The sequence below is a fragment of the Dromiciops gliroides genome, chromosome 1 (assembly GCF_019393635.1).
Source record: "Dromiciops gliroides isolate mDroGli1 chromosome 1, mDroGli1.pri, whole genome shotgun sequence".
Lineage (NCBI taxonomy): Eukaryota > Metazoa > Chordata > Mammalia > Microbiotheria > Microbiotheriidae > Dromiciops > Dromiciops gliroides.
In genome coordinates, this window is record NC_057861.1 from 639,530,638 (window position 1) to 639,550,988 (window position 20,351).

General features: G+C 38.0%; 1 protein-coding gene across 1 annotated transcript in view; it reads right to left on the minus strand.

Moving 5' to 3' along the window:
• The window catches only part of GLIS3 (GLIS family zinc finger 3), a 613,599-nt gene that overhangs the window by 232,795 nt on the left and 360,453 nt on the right, over window positions 1-20,351 (minus strand). The gene's annotated exons all lie outside the window — the stretch shown is intronic.

Below are 20,351 nucleotides of genomic sequence, written 5' to 3' on the forward strand. Positions count from 1 at the left end.
CTGGCACAGATCCTTCTGTTTAAGTTCAGAGATTTCCTAAAGCTGCAAGTAAACAAGGCCCTCATTGTTTTATTTTTTTCCCTGATGTTGTTAAAGGGCCAGGATTAGAACTGTCATAAGCAAGGTATTTCAATAGGAAAAGAACATCTCAAAACCAATTTGATCCTGTAGTCCTTATGCTGTTTACTTAGGAAGAAACCCAGTGGTAAGGAAATTTCAGAGACATGAAAACCAACAGAGGCTGCCTTGAATAGAGTAATTAAGACACAGATTCAAGTTTTGCCTCTGACAAATACTGGCCATGTGACCTTAGACAAATAACTTAAACTTTCATTTCTGTAGACGACTGTCTATAAGCTACAAAGGAAGTATTGACCTACCTTAGGAGAAGGTGAGTTTCCCATATCAATGAAATCACAAGTCCTTAAGACCAATAGGATTATTTTTTCCTAATACCACCCCCCAGGAGTCTGGAAACTCTATGAGGGCAAAAACTGTGCCATGGATAAAAAAAAAATCAATCTATTTCCTGGTAGCTTGCATGAATATGTGAAGTCTTTATCATTTCATGAGAATAGGAAAGTATGAAAAGTCCCTTGCCCACATAGATCACAGCCACTACAGCCATCTGCCCAAGCAATCTATTTTTCTGGGAATAAAAAAAGATGCATTATTCAGAAAATGGGATTCCTGAATCTGTTACTTATTCAATGCGTAATCCTGAGAAAATCATTTAACTCCTCTGCATCTCATTTTCCTCAGTAAATTGGCAAAGATGACCAAAGACAGAAATAGCACATGTTGGAGGGGTTGTGGAAAGACAGGCACACTAATGCTTGTTGACTCGACTTGGTGGAGCTATGAATTAATATAACCATTCTGGAAAGTAATTTGGAATTATGCAAATAAAGTGGCTAAAGCATTCATACTCTTTGACCTAGACATTCCACTGTTAGGCAGGGATCCCAATGAGATCATTGACAAAAAGAATGACTCTGTATACACAAAAATATTTTTAACAGTACTTTTTGCAGTAAGAAATAGAACAAAGTAGCATTCCATTGAAAGGGAAATACCCAAAAATACTGCACTAGATGAATATAAGGAAATATATATTTTACCATAAGAAATATATTGACTGGTTTTACTGGAGTTTTTTCCCCTTCTTTTTCTTTCTTTTTTTTAAAAAATTCTTTGACAAATGGAATGACTATCTGGGAGTGAAGAAGAAGCAGGCTACAACAGGAAACCTACATGATACAAAACCAAAATTGACTAATAAAAATACATTTTAAAACAAAAGAATAGAAAGGAATATTAAAGGCCATCAAGTATTTAACCAAAACAACATAGCTAGTAAGTGTCTGAGCCAGGATTTGAACCCAGGTCCTATTGGGTCCCAAGTCTAAAGCCCTATCCATTTTGCCATGCTGCCTCTCAATTAAATCCAGACTTCTATTTTCTCCCCATGTGACCTTTCACATCGCATCCTCTCTGCGGATCTTAGTGTCCTCATCTGTAAAATGAGGGGGTTAGACTAGAAGGTCTTGAAGTTCTCTTCCAGCTCTAAGTCTTTGACCCTGTGGCATGGGGGTTGGGGGGCAGGGAATGTTGGATGCTTAAAGATTAAACCAAATGGTGTGTAAGCTCTGGCAACTCATACAAAATTAAAGATTTTGGGTATGGGCCCAAATGATATACTGCATATCAAAGACCAATCTATTTAAGTGTGGAGGAGCTGACTCATCACCAGAAGAGTTGGCCACTAGGAGATATACATTTTGGCCATACCAAGTCATATTAAAGGATGTGGGGGCAGTAGTCTGTATCAGTGGAGGAAGCCCCTGTGCAAATGAAATCAGGGAACATTAAAAATGTTTGTGTCATTTTCCTATGGAGGAAATAAATGAGAACCACAAGGGATAGACCAATAGGGATCGTTTGTAATCTCCATAAGGAAATGCTCCCATAGATCACAGAAGCACTTGCAAAGGTATTAGAGCCCAAATACACTCAAGATGACATTTTCACAGAAAAGTGGCACCCTTTCAAAATGATGACATCTAAATAAGCTGCTATTTCCCCCCCACTAACAATTTGATTTCCAGGAAAAAATTAAAACAGAAAAGATGGAGATATTATTGTTGTTGTTGTTGTTATTATTATTATTTGGTGAGGGAATTGGAGTTAAGTGACTTGCCCAGGGTCACACAGCTAGCAAGTATTAAGTGTCTGAGGCCAGATTTGAACTCAGGTCCTCCTGACTCCAGGACCAGTGCTCTATCCACTGTACCACCTAGCTGCTCTGAGATCTTATTATTAAGATATGTACCCAACTGACATGCTTGGTCTATGCTGGCCCCACAAATGCCAAGGTACATTGCAAATGTCTAAACACAAATAGAGCTCCCATTGCTGGTACACAAACACACAGTTATCTGATTGGCACATGCTAAAGATTTTATTTAGTTTATTTGCACTTAAGCCTGTAATAAAAGGAAGATGGATACCTTGTGGTTAACTGATTACTTTGCTCATCCACTCAAGGTAACGTCAGCAGAAATCTCTAGTCTGCTGTGCTGACTTTCTAGTGCTAGAAAATAATGAGTTGAACTTTCACTCAAAGGACCCCAGATTTGGAAATGTAAGGGACCTCCAAAGTCATGTAGTTTGGCCTCCTCATCTCTCAGATGTGAAAACCAAGGGCCCAGTCACAAAGCATTATACAAAAGGTCCTAAATAGTGTGTATAATGAATCCATTTCCATTGGGCTGGAACCAATGACTAAATTTTACATAATTATAACTTCAAATACTTCAGGGATGACTTCATGGGATTCCTTATCAGCACTACTAGATATAACTGGAAGCAGTAGAGCTAAGCCTAGGCCTTTTGACCTCAAGTTCAGAATGCTTTTCAGTACACATTCTTCCTTTTAAGATCAGTATGTACAAATGAATTCTTGCAAGCAGGTAACATAAGATATGATGTATTGTGGATCTCATTATACATTATTTTTGCTAAAACATTATTGGGAGGCAGGGAGGAAATTTGTAACTTTTGTCTTTTTTCTTTTTCTCTTTTTGCACAGGGCAATAAGGGTTAAGTATCTTGCCCAGGGTCATACAGCTAGTAAGTGTCAAGTGTCTGAGTCTGGATTTGAACTCAGGTCCTCCTGAATCCAGGGCCGGTGCTTTACCCACTTTGCCACCTAGCTGCTGTCCCCATGAACTTAATTTTTTAAATGAATATTAATGTATGATATGAAGTGAAGCAGTGAAGTGAACAGAACCAAGAGAACATTGTGCACAGAGATAGCAATATTGTTTGATGAAGAACTGTGAATGACTTAACTATTCTCAGAAATACAATGATCCAAGACAATCCCAAAGAACTATGGATGAAACATATTATCCAACTCCAAAGAAAGAACGGATATTGATGCAACAGACTGAAGCATGCTATTTTTCACTTTCTTTCATTTTTTTCTTTTAATCAAGTTTTCTTGTACAAAAACAAATATGGTAACGTTTTGCATAATCATACATGTATAACCCATATCTGATTGCTTGCTGCCTTGGGAAGGGGGAAAGGGAAGGAGGGATAAAAATTGGAAGCCAAAGCTATAAATAAAAATGTTTATTACATTAAAAAATAAAATTAAAAAATGAATATTAAAAAATTTTGCATGTAATGGGGAAAAGCAAAATATTTTTTTAAAAAAGAAAAATATACTCTGCAGAGTGCTACTTCTTGGCTAACAGGAAGTCATATGGGTAATGGGTTAAGTACTATAGTCCATACAACCAGGAAAAATACATATTCAGCAAGTGAAGGCTTCAGAGTCGTTAGGTCATCATTAGGTCAGAAGGACTTTGGCTTTGGCTTTCCTTCAGTCTCTACTATATCTCAGGAATTCATTTCTCCTTTTTAGGAAGCCAAAAAAAGGAGAATAAATTTACAAGAAACTCAAACCTTGCATATTGATGCATATTGATACCTCATCTATTAAATGGTTGACCTTGAAGATGATGTGGATGAGGAATAATACAATTATCCCTTTTATTTTAGGACTGAAAACAGGATGAAAATATCCTAGGTTTAGAATGAATTAGGGGCCTATGACAAACCAAAACACTGACTTCTCCACCTGCAGTAGTACACAACCTTTTCCCACTCTCTGACTGTCTGTTAGATAATCAACCAAATCCTACATTTTAAGAAGAACAAATTGCTCACTTTTGGAAGGTGCATAAATCATTTCATGTCATAAGTGTTTCATTTAATACCTAATGGTGTCCTAAATGTTCTAATTGGTATCTGTCAAAAGCAGGATATTAGCTATATTCTCAGTAGTTGGGGCAGGTTTCTGCTTATCCTGTGATGGTCTTTAGGACAAATCTTCCTGGTAAATTGCCTAATGAGTAAGTTTCAATTTGACTATCAACATCGGTGAGCAGATTCCCAAACTACCTATCTTCAACACCTTTACTATGCATTCTGGACAAGCAATTTAGAAAGGTTAAGGAGGGAGGAGCTGGGAATCACCCTAAGAAACATTTGGGGTCAGGTGGGATGGCATTATTTTAAAAAAAAAACTTCTTTGCACCAGTAAATCTGAAGCACCTTAAGACCAAATGATCCTCAGTTTAGAGTCAGGAGGAAACTTGCAAGGACATCTCTTTCAATACTATAATTTTATAGATGACAAAACTGAGGCCCAGAGAAGTAAGTGATTTGTCCAAGGTCATGCAGGGTGTAAGTAGCAGAGCTGGTATTCAAACTCAGGTTCTCTGATGGCATATCTAGTTTTCAGTCCTTTGCACCACACTACCTCTAGGAAAAGAGATTGTAGAAGATGGTGGTGATATTATAGGAATTTACCCTTCTTGAATATTCAGGACTACTCCAATGATTGTGACTTCTACCACTGGGGGTAATTTTGACACTAAAGGATTAGGCTCTTGGTAAAATGTGGTATAGTAGAATGTCAGAGCTGGAAGGAACCTTAGTGATCCTCTAGTTTAATGCTTTCTCTTAACAAATGAAGAAACTGAAGCAAAAAGAGGAAATCATTCTTTAAAAAAAAAGAAGGAAGGATTCTTTAAGGATTTCTAATTTTTTTTTTAAAAAGGTAGAATAATCCAATAAACAGAGTCTTGTTCACATAAGGACTAGATTCAATTTCCACTTCTGAAATTTACTAGCTGTATAATTATGAACAAATCCTGGAAACTGAGCCTCAGTTTCTTCAACTGTAAAATGAGGGAATGGGTGTCTGTAGTAGTTAGCCTTCAGGATTATTATGAAGATTAAAGGGGATAACATTTATAAAACCATAAAGTTTATTATTGTAACAAAATGAAACTAAAAGAAACAGAGCAAGTATGATAGATATGGATGTGAGAAATGATACATTTGGATGAATTGAGTATAGATGAAAAAAGCCATACATTTTTGCATGGTGCATTGAATTTAGTAGAGGGTAACGGTGGGAATGGGGAAATGTTTCAACATATTTTTACTCTAACATATTTGTTTGCCATAACAATTTGAAGCCAGCAAACTTGAATTTCCCATCAGAACTGCTCCTAAAACTTGATAGACTTTTGTTAGACTTTGAAAAATAAAATTTTTTATAAAACCAAGATTTTTACAAGCTCAAATCACTTGTGATTCCTCTAAGTGCAAAAAATAAGTGGACATATGGTTCAAATTCTCACTCATTTTTACTTTCTTTTACAAGCAAAATGTGTAAAGCTCCTTCAAGACCTTTTCTACAGTACATGAAAACAGAATAAAGAGTTCCGGATTTACACCTTTTTTTCCCCCTCCCCCTTTCCTGATGTGAAATTGACGTGAAATTTTATGAATTACACCACAATGACAGGTCAGGCATGGATTTGAATAAATTAATGAATAATTTCCACTGCACTCAGCAAATCAAGGAATGCTATGGACTGTGCCTTAATCCCACCTTTTTCCTTTTTTTTACTAATTAAATTCTGGGAATCAAACCTCCCTGCGATGCATAGCTAATGGAGGGGTTATGTTTCTATTCAACAGAAGCTGCTGGGTTACCTTTCTCCCTCATATTAATGAATAGTGAGCTTTATAAAGAATCACTACTCTTTTTCAAAGTCCTTTTTCCTAGTGAAGTTAATGCAGATGAGACACTGAGTGTGGGGGGGAACCCCCAAAAAACAAATCAACATCAACAACAACACTCCCCAACACATGTGGTTTATGCTTTGCTATAAAAGTTACTCAGCACCATTCACACCCTCACAAAAAAAGCAATTTTTCAGTAACTCAAAGGGCAGCAAGTACATGGAGAATTTACAATGAAACTATTACGGTTTTAAAAGAACAGCATTCCTGTGTTTTTTTCCACCTAGGAAGTGTTAAAGACTATGGATTTCAGCTGAGGGAGAATTAAGGCCTCCTATTTACACATTTCACTGTTCCTGTAAAGCTGAAGAAAAAAATGAACTCAATTGCAAAAAAAAAAAAAAAATGCAGTTAACAGAGGCAATGTCGTTTCCTTACCCTGGAAAAGTTTGCTTTCATCTTACTAGCTAGAGAACAATGAATGTTTGAGGTTCAAGAGAACAGCTAGTAGTAATGGTTGTATTTACCTGGTTAGTGCCTTGTCTGCTTCTTCCCTGGCCCCCCAACAATGAGTCTAATAATGGAATATTTCCCATTTTCATTCAATTCAATACAATGCAAATTTTTAATACCTGCTACCAATCCTAGTATCATGCTAGGCTATAGTCATACTAGCATCAGATGAAAAATGGTTCTTGTCCTCTGGGAGCTTACATTCCATTGGAGGGCAGCAAAATGACTATGCTGAAGATAAAGATGATAACTGACACTTTGTATACATTATCTCTGTAGGCAAACCCATAGTATATTTGGAACTGTCCCCTATATGTACATGGAGGGGCTATTCCCCACATGTAGGGGTATCCTGCAATGGCTTAACAGGAGGTAGAATAGACATCTGTAGTCTTCTTCCCTGATACTTCTCTGAGGGAAACTCTCATTCCTGCTAAGAAGGAAAATAAGATTGGAACACTAATGCATTATTGGTGGAGTTGTGAACTGATCCAACCATTCTGAAAAACAATTTGGAATTATGCCCAAAGGGCTATGGAGCTGTGCATACCCTTTGACCAAGCAATACCACTACTAGGTCTATATCCCAAAGAGATCACAAAATAAGGAAAAAAGAACATGCATGTAAAAAATATTTCTAGCTGTTCTCCTTGTGGTGGCAAAGAATTAGAAATTGAGGGGATGCCCATCAATTAAGGATTGGCTGAATAAGTTGTAATGGAATACTATTGTTTTATAAGAAATGATGAGCAGGCTGATCTAAGAGAAACCTGGAAATACTTAAGTGGACTGATAGTGAGTGGAGTGAGTAGAACCAGAACATTGTACATAGTAACCACAACATTGTGTGATGATCAGCTGTGATAGACTTAGCTATTTTCAGCAATACAATGATCCAAGACAATTCCAAAAGACTCATGATAGAAAATGTTCTCCACAGCCAGAAAAAGAACTGTGGAATCTGAATGCAGATTGAACTATACTTTAAAGAAAAAAACGAAATAGGAAGCTGGGGCCAGATGCCCCCACTCTGCTCCCTTCAAAGAGAGGGGGTGCTAGGTTAGAATTATGTCTCTCTGCTCCCTTAAATATTGTTAGTCTAAGGAATATGATCAGATTCAATCTAATTTCTTATAACTTTGTCATTATTGGGAGGAAAGAGGCACACTAAGTTTTATATCCAAGGCTTGACCCCTTTCCCATCAAATACCAGTTCCATTAGGAACACATACAAAATAGCAAAGAAAGTCACTGATCCAAACTGCAGCAAAACAGATATAAAGAAGGTGTACATGGGAGTGATATATACCAGACAATGGGGAATATATATCAGACAGAGTGAATGGGGCTCTCCCATTGAGAACAAGATAACTCAGCTTAACCAAGAGAAAGGGACTTAGATCACACCCAAGGGGAAAACTCCCCAAAGTCTCTAAAGTAGCAAGTTGGGGAAAGGCACATGTTGGAGACTTCCAGCTCCTCTCATGTCTCCCTAGTCTTTTCCTTTAGTAATTTGATGTGGGGTTAGCCTCTTCATTCCCTCTCAAAGCTGGACACCAGAAGTACTCAAAATGACTCCATGCTTGAAGAAAACTTGAATCTTAAAGAATCCCAAAGAGGACAGAAAAAGGCTAGAATTCTCCTGCTTTCAGTAATTCTGCACAGGGTGGGGAATTCATCTCCATCACTGAGGAGAGTCCCATAGCAGTGGACTTTGGGACAGGGCTTATATCTCATTGGATCCTCACCATAGTCTTATGAGGTAAGTACTATAAGCATGATTTTCCCCACTTAATGGAAGAAAAAACAAGGCTCAGAATAATTAAAAGTGACTTGCCTCATATCACATAACTAGTAAATGTGAGAGTCAGGGGCTTAATTGTGCATTGTAATGATCTGTGTTTTTGTTATCAACTAGACTATGTGTTTCAGTGAAATTTTCTTGATAGGTATGAATAAATTAACAAAATACTTTCCACCTCCTTTGAGGCCTGAGATTTTATTTTCTTTTTGGTGAGGCAATTGGGGTTAAGTGACTTGCCCAGGATCACACAGCTAGTAAGTGTCAAGGGTCTGAGGCCGGATTTGAACTCAGGTACTCCTGACTCCAGGGCCGGTGCTCTATCCACTGCACCACCTAGCTGCCCCTTGAGATTGTATTTTGTTTGTCATGATGCTAACACCTAAACTTGGATCTAGTATATATAAGGTACTTAACAATCTTTTTAGTTGAACCACTTATTAGAGGGACTATCTTAAGTCAGTTCAATGAGCAATCCAATTCCTACACACAAAGCATTATGTGAGATGCTATGAATATAAAGATGAAAACCAACATTGTCCTTGTCCTGGAAGAGCTTACAATCTAAAAAAGAGGAAACAGCATAAATGTAAATGAGAATGATAGGACAAAGAAGACATCTAGAGAACATGCTATAGGAAAATGTAAGGAGTGAGCTATCACTTTCAACTAGAGGAATAGAAGGCAAAAGAAATGGTATCATGTGGCATATAACATCAGGGAAAGGAAAGCCAAGTGGTTCGATATTCCCTTATTAGCTATTTTACTATGTGAATTTGGACATCTTTGGTGGCATCTGAGCTAAGGAAATAAGAGAGGAAAAGAGGGAAGCATGGAAACAAAAAAGAGAGGGAGGAAAACAGAAGAAAGGAAGGAAGGAAATAATAATGTTAACCAGCACTTATATAGTGTTCAAAAGTTTACAAAGGACTTTACAAATATCACCTCCTTTGATCCTCATGACAACTCTGATGAAGAAACTGAGGTCAACAAAAGTAGAGTCAATTGCTGACTTGCCTATGATTATCAACTAGTAAGTATCTGAGGTTGGATCTGAAAAGAAGAGAGGTGGGAGAAGGAAAGAGTAAAGGAGTGAGGAGGGAAGAAAAGAAGGGGAGAAGGGTAGGTGGAAGGAAGATAATAGGCAGAGATGTAGATAATGCATTTAATACACGGAAGAGTTAGAGGTACAATTTGCATGGGACATAGGATGAATGAATGGAAACGATAAGAAATAAATCTAGAAAGGAAGACAGAGAAACAGATAGTAGAGTCTTTAAACTTTGAGTAAAAGAGTGTCCTATTTCCCCCACTCCCCACCAGTGCCTCGCATAGGGTTCTTCATATTGTGGGCCCTTAGTTAATTATTTTTTTTAGTTGAATTGCTGCATAAAACAAAGGAAAAGAATTTTCAGCTACTGTAGATACTTTACTATCTGGGAATGTATCAGGTGGGGTCAGGAGAAGGGTAAAACAGAAAGAAAAGAAATAGGTGGGAAGGCTCAGTCATGAAAAGATCTTATCATGTCATCTCAAGAACACACACCAAATTATGAAACTTTCTAGGCCTAAAAAAACACAAGGGAAATTGATTCTATTTCCTGAAATACAAGTGAACCTTAGTTATATTGGGAAAGATATTTAATATTTTTTTATATTTACAGTTACAAGGTGTCTCATATATGTGACTCAATGCAGCTTAAATGGATTCTTTTTATAATGTGCCTAGAACAGAGATCACTAAAAACAGATTTTTCCCCTTCATGATTTGTCACAGAGAAAACTTACAATGTGTCATTAAGAAAACATACTTGAGACCTAGTTGTTGAAATCAACTGGTTTTCAGTTCAGTTTGGCTTTTGTTTATTTATTGTTGTCATTGCTTTTCTTCAAACCAGCCTGAAATCTGGGATCAGGTAGGGAAAAGTAAATGTTAAGATATTTTCTTTCGTATTAGTTGGTTTTCCACCTGGGTGATCTTGTTTCTCCCACATAAAATGAAGAGATCAGAAGAGATAACCTTTAAGGTCTCTTCTCGCATTAAATTAATGACCCTAAGATATCTTTGTCAAGAAAACCCCCAATGGGGTCACAAAGACTTGGACATGACTGAAAAACAACTGAAAAAAAGAAAGGTCTTCTATTTAGGCTTTTATTGCCATGGTTCTCAACTGATTTCAGCATGGCGTGATAGAAAGATGGTTACATTGAAGTCCAAAAGCCTGAGTTTGAATACTTGCAGACACTTACTAGCTAGGTGACCTTGAACAAAACTATCCCTTGACTAGCCTTCAATTTACTCTCCCCACAGCGTAGATATGATGATACTAGTACTTACCTACATCAAAGAGTAGGTAGTAGTAGCATGCAGATGACATATAGCGTGATAGAAATGTGAGCCATTATTGTTATTTTTATGATAATTTTGTCACTGCTGAACCGCATTTATAGAGGAAGATTCCTCACCCATTTGCACCCTATGCCAATGAAATCACTGGCCCAGTTCCTATCTTCTATTCCTCTTGTCACTAAATCACTAATATGTTCTTTTTCCTAAAGATACAGACATAAAAATATAAGTTGAAAGATTGCTCTTTCCCCAGACCCCCTCTAAAAGAATGATATTGTTTCCTTACTGAAAATCAGATTAAACAGGGTAATGATAACTGGAAGGTGCTGAGGGAAATCAGTTTTGTAGGGGTAGGCAATATACAGGACAGCTAGGTGGTGCCATAGCATATAGAGGTGCCAGGCCTGGCATCAGGAAGACTTCCTGAGTTCAAATCTGATCTCCAACACTTACTAGCTTTGTGACCCTGGGCAAGTCACTTAACCCTATTTACTTCAGTTTCCTTATCTGTAAAATGAGCTGCAGAAGGAAATGGCAAATCACTCCATCATCTTTGCCAAGAAAACCCCAAATAGGGTCATGAAGAGTCAGACACAACTGACACAAGTGGTGATATTCCATCACCCAGTCTCTCCTCTCTTCTGATAAGAAGCAAATCAGGACCTGGCTAGCCATATGTATATTTATAAATATATTTGCTAATGTAAAGGTCACACAGCTCACTGCTCAGAGAAATTAGGCACATTTGCAACCATCCCTAGAAGAATTTGGTTTCATGAAAAAAAGAAATTTTGACAATGTATGACAAATCCAACCCTGCCCCCATATGCTTTGTGTTATTTTCAGGGAAATGACACCCAGTTGCCTTCACATCCACAAGTGGGGGGGTGGGAACATAATAATATAAGGAGAAAAAGGGTGGAGTAGGATAAGTTCCATCTTCTTACAAACTCAAAAGATGTAAATGTCTTCTCCAAATGACAGGTTTGGGGGCCTTGAACAAAAGGATATAGCTTCAGCTTGTTCAGTACAGCATCATACACAATGGGATGAGAAAATGGAGACTTTCTCTAAATATTAAGGGAAGTAGCAAGAGACAGGGGATGAAGTACATGTGTGAGTAAAGAGAAGATCCTTCCCTGGCTGATCCCAAATGCCACAGAATAGTGTTCTATTCATTCTGCTGGTCAGACTCCCAAGCTACCTGGGGGAAAAAAGGCATTAGTTCCAGAGTAAGAGACCTCAAATTCAAGTCCTAGCTCTGATATTTATTACCTCTGTGACATTGGGCACATAATTTAACTTCTCTATCAACTATAGAGAACTCTATAAACTATCTATATAAATGATCCATATAAACTATCAACTATAAAAATAGAAAATTGGACTATATGACTTCTGTAATCCCTTTTTGCTCTGGTTCTATGATCCTGTGGTCTTTTCTTTATCTGGAATTGAAAGTACTTAAATTGCTTTTACAATAGGAGCCAGTTTCCCTTCCTCTGACACATACTGATCAAGTCACTTAATCTCAATCTGTCCTTCAATGAACATTTTGTTAAGCACTAAATCCTGGGCATATAAAGAAAGACAAAATTAACTACTGCCCTCACCAAGATTATGATCTAATGGGAAAGACAACATACAAATAACTAGATACATAAAAAATGTATACAGAGAAGATAGAAGGCACAGTGAAAAAGGAAAGCATTGGCAACTGGGAGAAACAAAAAAATAAAGAACCTTCCAGCAGAAAATGGAATTGAAGGAAGCTGAGGAAAAAAAGAGGCAGAAGTGAGGGGAAAGAGTATTCCAGATATTGAGGACAGCCAATGCCAAGGCATCAATGGGCAATGGAACAAAGTGTTTAAGGAACTTCAAGTGGACCAATGTTGCTGAAATGTAGAGTAAGTACACAGAGGAGAATAACATGCAAGAGTCCTGGAAAAATAGGAATTGTAGTCATAGACTAGGATGGTAAAGCCAGCTCCCTACACCAGTGAAATCACAGGTTCTGGGAGGGGATGTGTTTTCTATAACCCCAACTGTGGGCAAGCCTTCCAAATTAATTTGGAAAGCATGACTTAATGAGTTTCCCATCCTCAGAAGTCTTCATAAGAAGACTAGATGATTAATAATATGAGTAAAGCTGTTGAAGAGATTCATGCTTCAGGTAGGATTTGAACTAAATGGTACCTTCCAATGACAGGTTCTTTGTTATTATTCAGTTGTTTCAGATGTGCCTGACTCTTTATAACCTGATTTGGGGTTTTCTTGGCAAAGATACTGGAGTGGTTTGCCATTTCCTTCTCCAGGTCATTTTATAGATGAGGAAATGGGGGCAAACAGTATTAAGTGACTTGCCCATGGTCACACAGCTATTAAGTATCTGAGGCCAGTTTTGAACTTCAGTGAAAAGAGTCTTTTTGACTCCAGGTCCAGCACTCTATCTAGTATGCTAACTCAGTATTCCAATGCACAAGGCTAGGCTGAGAGCAGACCTGAGTTTGAGTCTGGGTTCTGACATTTATGGATGGTATGACCCCCAGATAAGTCACTTATCTTCCCTGGGACCAGTATTCCTCATTTGTAAATCAAGACTAATGACACATACACTACTGAGAGTTGAACTGAATGGCCTCTGAGGTAATTTCCAACTCTGAGATTCTGTGATACCTTAACAGGGTGATTGTGAGTAAAGCTCTTCATTAGTCCCCCTCTTCCCAAAGGGCTTCCCTCCCCTTCACTCATTCCCTACCCCTTTCCTCAAGGCAGATAGAACACTGCGGTCTTCTTTGTGGAAGACCTGACATTTGCAGACATGTGAGTGATACCTTCATGGGAAAACATGTTTCTGACCAGAGGAAAGGTTTAAAAATGTTTTGAGAGAAATTGTCTCATCAACCAGCTGAGCTTTCCATTCCCATTTAGCCCTCAAATCAGAATAACCATGACAGATGGTTCTTGTTATTAAAAAAAAAAAATCCTTAGCTAAATTTTCAGATAACTCAGCCTTCTGTCATGCTCTCCTACTCTGGGCTTTATGTGGTTTGTTTAGCAAGCTCCAAAACTGCATGCTGCTACTTGGTGATCACCCTTAACTTGTTATCCCAAAATTCTAAGGCACTTTCTATCGTTCACTCAAAATTCAAAGAAGGAAGAGGTGTCATCAGCCGCGATGACAACGGCCATTGCTGCAAATGACTGCCCCATTTAGGAACAATAGCAATATTTATAACATCGGGGCTTCTCTGAGAGCCCTTATCTGGACAAGTTGTGCTCTCTCTTTGAAGCAAAATAAACTTGTAGATTTGTTGCTGTGATGAGAACCCTAGCAGACACAGAAGAGGATTCCAGTGTAATCTGTTTCCCATTCTTATTAAATGACTAATGAGAGGGCTCAGTAAGAAATTAAAGGCTTAGACTGAATTACTCTGGACACAATATAGCACCCACTGCAGCATCAGATCCCTTGCCCTGGCCCAGTGTGTCTGTGAGGGATGTGAGCTGTGTTGTAGATTTTCAATAACAAATCTGTCACTCAGATTTTAATTAGATCGCTAAAAGCGGCAACATCAATAATGGTAGGATGACGGTTTAGTTCAAAGATCATGGAGATGTTACTATGCTTTAATAGTCCTTTTACAGAAGTACCTGTTTTAGAAGTTTTTGAGGCATTTATCTCCTCAGCTTTTCTCTGAAAAGGGGAGGGCACCTATCCTTGAATTGAGCCCAGACCTCAAGCAGCCATTGTTATTTCTGCACCAAGATGTAACAACCCGTTGGGAAGTGGGTTGTGAAATTGTGGGGGGGGGGTTTGGGGGGGTGGAAGGAGTAGAATCTAATCTCTCACAATACAGCAATGAAGTGCCATTCATTTTTCTTAAAAGGGGTAAAATTGTAAAGTTTCATGACAGCAAAAGGCTGATTCACCTGGCTGAGTGCATCGACCCTTGGTCTAAATGTCAGGGAAAAGAGGGGGTTTCTTAAGAATAAAGGAACTGACCAGACCTGCAGGGTCCTCATGAAAAGCTCATGGGAGAGAAGAAAAGGGAACCATGCCTTGGAAAAAGGTGAAATTCCCCTGGAAGAAGTTCAAGGGCCTCGGTCTGTTGTATGAAGAAAAAAACAAACGCTACCACAATGTGAAAAACACTCCTAAAAGCCTAGAGCATGGATAGCCAATGTTTCAAAGATGATGGATGGAACAAGTCCATATCCACCTGCTCCTGGGCCAGGTAAATGAAACAGAGGTTTACTTGGAAGCACAAAGGGACTTGTTAACATGGGGCACTACAATAATTCTCTCATTCAAACCTGCAACTTTCTTTTTCATATCTTTCAAATTTACCTCTTCTCCATCAGCCTAGCCCTGTTTATTTCCCCTCTCAACTAGATTATAATTAGCAAATGATATAATATTTATAGTTACTTATGAATATTGTTGCTTATATCAGTTAATGCCATTATATTGTTATATGGTATAATATTATAATTGGCATCATCAATTACAATGATAGTTTTAATTTCGACAGCACTACACAGTTTACAAAGGAAACCCTGTCTTCACAACAATTGAGTGAGGTATTACAAAAGTTTTATAGATTTTATAAATGAGGGAAATTGAGTTTCAGAGAAGTGATTTGTCCAAAATTACAAGGTTAACTAGGTGTCAGTGCTTGAAAATTCTGATCCAGATTTCCCACTCTCTAAGTTCACAACCACTCTTGCTTCAGCACACCACCATTCATTATAATCTCTTCAATACAATTATTCATAACCTCTATCTCTTGTATCCTTTACTGATACAGCTTTACCACCATGATCCAGGTTAGTACCAAAATTGTGTTTTCTGCTAATAATATGCAAGTCCATGCCTGACAGTGACTTCTTACAATGTAATTTGAAACAAGACCTAGATCCACACTTTACATGTCAAAAACTCAATCAACACCAGAATTTCTCGGCAACTGACTTTCTCTTCCCACATCTACTCTTTTGTTTTTGTTTTTGTTTTTTATTTTGGTGAGGCAATTGGGGTTAAGTGACTTGCCCAGGGTCACACAGCTAGTAAGTGTTAAGTGTCTGAGGCTGGATTTGAACTCAGGTCCTCCTGAATCCAGGGCCGGTGCTTTATCCACTGTGCCACCTAGCTGCCCCCCACATCTACTCTTAATGGCTTGCCTTGTCAACTCAATCCTCCCAAAATACATCTTCAGTTGAGAATGCCTTATCTACCTCCAGATGAATCTATTCCCCTTTCCATTATTCAAACAGTATATGATATCCCACCTAATTCTCTCATTTCCTTCTTTAATTTGTGTATTCTGTTCTGACTTAGTAAAAGTAGTTTCTTTTTATTGTTCCATATCCTAAATATTTAATTTCTCCATCCATGAATATTATCTCTCATAGCCTCTAACCTTCAAGATAGCAAGGGTTAGGTTAGCTTAACTCAATTTATATGGCACCTAACACAGGATTACATGCAACTAATGGGACAAATGTTTGATAATGTATTATTTTATTTGTTTTGTATTTTTAAAATATTTTAAAATGAGATGAATGCTATAAAAATCCCCATTCCTGGCCTTGCTTTTGGTTGACATCAGATCATTGTCTAGCTCTAACTTCTGCATCTTTCTTCTTCCCGATTCTCCATTTCCAGCTGCCAGCAAGTTTGATAATTAAATGGAAAAGTGGGGACATTTTGGCATTTTGATAAGCACTGTATATTTACAACATGATCTCTCTCATTCAAGGAGGACGCTAGTTTTATATTGAACTACTGAAGCAAAACAGTCATGTTTGAAAAATAGGATGGCCTGACGGGAGAAACTGTGAAAATACCCTAGGTCTGTAAGGTGACAGACACTTCATTCCCCCAAATTCCTCCTTCCCTTTCCCAAAATATCCAGTTCTCAATTCAGTTCCACTCATTTGAACCAAAGACCTCCTATGTGCTCAGCACTCTAGTGGAACCTTTGAGACAGATTCTATATTAAGGAAAACAAAAAATTGTAAGGTCCTTTTTGCCCCAACCAGATTTTTCCAGTAACTAAAACTTCTCAAAGCTGGACATGACTGAAAATTGAGATAACCCCTTATGGTTATCAAATTATTCAGTTGTATAGCTTTGTGAAAAATATCCTTAGGACTCAAAAATGTTAATATGCTTTCCCTAGATTATTACCTCACAACCCTAGAGGGGTTTGGGTCCTGGGAGAATTGGACTCATTCAAATTGTCTTTTTTTTTTTTTCAGAAAACTGCACAAAGTTACACATTTGAAAATTTAAAATACCTTTGGAGAAGCCAGAATGGACAATGAATGGGGTTAAGATATGAAAGATGGTCTGTATGATGAAACTACTTAGGAATACAAGGTCCCACAATTAATGAATGTTAGAAGTGGATTATGAATGTAAGTCTTGTGGTCTCTAAGCCCATTATTCTATATACTAGCCATACTGCCTAGGTTTATGGGTTTAAACCTGAAAGTACTACGTACTACTATTATTGGCTTTTGATATTTCAAAACCTTGAACAAACTAGGAACAAAATCCTAAAATGAGGGGATTGGATTAGGTGATTGCTAAGGTCTCTTCTAGCTCTGAAGAGAATCCTGATTTCACCCATCTTTAAAATGGCACAATCAGAACACCCTGGAGTAATCCAACTTGAAGTAAACCCAATAAAAACCAGTGAAAAGGGGCAGCTAGGTGGCACAGTGGATAGAGTACCGGCCCTGGATTTGGGAGGACCTGAGTTCAAATCCGGCCTTGGACACTTGACACTTACTAGCTGTGTGACCCTGGGCAAGTCACTTAACCCCAACTGCCTCACCAAAAAAACCAAAACAAAACAGTGAAAAGTCCAAATCCTCAGTATTTATAGTTTGATACAAGGCCACAAGCCACAATATACCTAGCAACATGACTGCCTCGGCAGGGAAGAGGCCTCATTGAATCATGGCTACCAACATCCTTCTTTTCCTATCTTCATGCTCAGAGTGTTGAAAGGCATTGATCAGTGTGTCCATGGGTCATAAATGTTGAATGAATTTCTTCTATGTTGGTATCCTTCACTAGATTCAGAAAGGAGACTAAGATTCAAATTTGTATTAATGAGTTTTGCTTTTCTGGGGAAAGGACCCTGATGCTTAGAGCATTCAAAGCATCATGGAGTAACCAGGAACCAAGACAGGTGACATGGCATGTCTGTCACATGATGTGTTGTGTTCATCAACACATTAAGACTAGTTTGGATAGATTTTCATTGCTCTAAATTTGTTCTTTCCATTAAGCTTTGACTTCAGGATGCCAGTTTCTTAAAACATACAGGTTTAAGTGGCTTTCTCTTTAAAATCCTTATACTTACTCTATGTGTCTTGATTGGAAAAGAGGGAGGTATTTAAAAGTATCACCTTTGATTCAATTTGACCTTAGGATTCAGGATCAAAGTCTTAGTCTCCATTCTCCTTGATGCACACAGAGAATTTTGAATTTATTGAGTCCAAGTGACACTTTGATAATTTTGAGAAAAGTTTCCACTAGATGAAGTAGTGTTTAAGTGGTGTTTTTAGTGGATACATATAACAATGTCATGCATACACTTCAAATTATCAATACATTCCTTCTTTGACTTGAATGCCATACTACCTTCTGTTCAAGAGTGATAAAGATAGATTCAAGGCTAGGCTGGCCCACTTAGTTCCAAATTTGCTCCTTTTCACATTACGTGAATGGTCCAGAGGTATCTGAAAAGCCACAGCCTAATTAAAAATAAAATAAAGTTTTATGATGTCCCACTACCACACACATAAAATCCTTTCCCATGGAAATGTCTTTCCATCAAAATGAGGTTGTGTTACTTTGTTGTTGTTGCTTTAAACAGATCTTCCTTTTTCGTCTCCATTACAGAAGCAGTGCTGCCTCAGGGTGAATAGTTTGGGATCCAGATAGAGCAGGATGTCCAATAGCTGACACCCTGAATTTGACATTTTTGGCATGAAATCACTTAGTGCAAACAGAATCCTACTAAAGATAGGAAGGGACATTCAGTCTATCTCCCTACTACAGTATGGGTGAGTAGTAGTATTGGACTGTGCTCTACAACCCAGCCTCCAAATTCTTACATCTTGGGACACTTGTTCTATATTGCCAGGTTGGCAAATTATTGGGTGATAAATTTAGAAAAAGAAGGATATTTCAATGACATTACATCCATTATGTCACAGATGAAGAAACAGGGCCATAGAGTTTAAGGGACTTGCCTAAGATTGCATAAATAGTAAGCTTCTGAGGTGGGATTTGAACCCAATTTTTCATGATTCAAAATACTATGCCCTATTCACTACTCCAAGTTGACTCTCTGGTGCCATTTGGGATAGGCTAGTTACGAGCTCTGAACCATTCTAGGATTTCCTAGTTAAGCATGAACCCCCTGAGACTCCACTGTTAAGAATTAAAGTCATTGGAAAACCTCCTTACCATATTTACTTCTGAAAAATTTAATGTGATTTGTTTTCTTTTTAAGTTCTTAATTTAAAAAAAAGAAAATGGACAAAATTACATCTATTTAAGATGTCAGCTGGAGTAAACACAGGAGAATTAAAAGGAGAATGTGTCTTCCCTTGGAGAGACGTCTGGTAACACAATCTTTGGCTTACACACCCAGAATTTTGGACAAATTTCGCTAGACTCCTGCCCTGGAGGTTTATTTGCTTTGGAAATGTCAACTTCACCACACACCTGGACTTGAAATTGTCCAAGATCCCTGCCACATAAGGACTCCAATCTTTTCTAAGAGTTTTGGGTAGAAATCTGTCCTTTTGGGAAGGCCTGGAAACCAATTATTGCCTCTGTATACATCCAAGGGATTTCATTTATTGTCTTCCAGTTGCAAATTCCATATTAAACCTGCTCTCCTCATTGACTGTTGTCAATTTGTATCAACACTGATATGAATAAATAAGAGAAATACTATAAAAGGGATCTAGTTTACTGTATTTTTCAAAGGGCTACTTTACTCAACCAACCAGTATTACCACTAAGCACCTCCTAGGAACAAGGAAGGCACTTATAATTTAGAGATCATTTTTTTGTTTTCAGTTGTATCAGTCCTGTTTGACTCTTTGTGACCCCATTTGGAGTTTTCTTGGCAAAGGTACTGGAGTGGTTTGCCATTTCCTTCTCTACCTCATTTTACAGACGAGGAAACTAAAGCAAACAGGATTAAGTGATTTGCCCAGGGTCACACAGCTAGTAAGTGTCTGAAGCTGGATTTGAACTCAGGTCTTACCAACTCAAGGCTCAGTACTCTATCCACCTCATTCCCTATCTGCCCCTGAAGGGACCTTGGAGACCATCTAGTCTTAAGCCCTCAAAGACCTTTTCTCCTAATCACAGAGATACAAGATGTTAGATTTAGAGTTGGAAAGCCCTTAAAGATCATTGAGACCTAGCCCCTTAAAGGGTGAAAGCATTTGCTCAAAATCACTGATACTTTTGAGCAAAAACAGAATTCAAATTCAGAACCTTCCCAACCCAAAAATCTATCAATAGGCCACAAGCCT